The 705-nt window shown below is 41.7% G+C and overlaps 1 protein-coding gene across 1 annotated transcript in view; it reads left to right on the top strand.

The window, feature by feature from the left end:
- LOC103923153 (transthyretin-like) overlaps nt 1-705 on the top strand; it is a 10,360-nt gene that overhangs the window by 8,446 nt on the left and 1,209 nt on the right.

Raw genomic sequence — 705 nt, 5'->3', positions numbered from 1 at the left:
GTGTGTTATCACATTATTCTCATGCTAAATCCAAAACACAGCACTGTACCAGCTGCTAGGAAGAAAATTAACTCTATCCCAGCTGAAACAGTTACTCAGTACTGAAATATGCAATAAAAAAAAAGGCATAAAAATACAAAGAAATAACCATAGTGAGAAAGGAAAAGTAGGCTGTTTCATCAATACCTCAATTTCATAAGCAGGCCAGCAATATAATCATGTCTTGTGCCTCCCTTTGCTCTCAGCCCTACACTGATTTATGATGTGCTCTATTCTATCACATTTACTTAGCACTTCCAAAAATTTTGTTTAAATTCTTCAGGTTTAATCTACCATTAAATTTAACTTTCCCCAAATTAAGCAGTCTGGAATGGCTACAGGTTGCGTTGTAGAACATTTTAAACCACAAGTTTATGAAGCTCTGTGGAAGACTAAAACAAATGACTGAGGCCCAGGTCCATAAAAGTCTGAGGTGTGGCTTGGGTCATTTAGGTCAAATAAACCTGACTGTGTACAATGTAACTGAAGCCTACAGTCCTCACGGCCCAGCAGCTTAGACTTTGGCAAGACTGGGATGACACCAAGCTGAGTAGTGCAGTTGACACGCCGGAGGGAAGGGATGCCATCCAGAGGGACCTGGACAAGCTTGAGAAGTGGGCCCGTGTGAACCTCATGAGGTTCAACAAGGCCAAGTGCAAGGTCCTG

This window comes from Pygoscelis adeliae, unplaced genomic scaffold, assembly GCF_000699105.1.
Source record: "Pygoscelis adeliae isolate BGI_AS28 unplaced genomic scaffold, ASM69910v1 Scaffold108, whole genome shotgun sequence".
Classification (NCBI taxonomy): domain Eukaryota; kingdom Metazoa; phylum Chordata; class Aves; order Sphenisciformes; family Spheniscidae; genus Pygoscelis; species Pygoscelis adeliae.
Note: the sequence above shows the minus strand (reverse complement) of the source record. Positions and strands in the feature narration are given on the sequence as shown.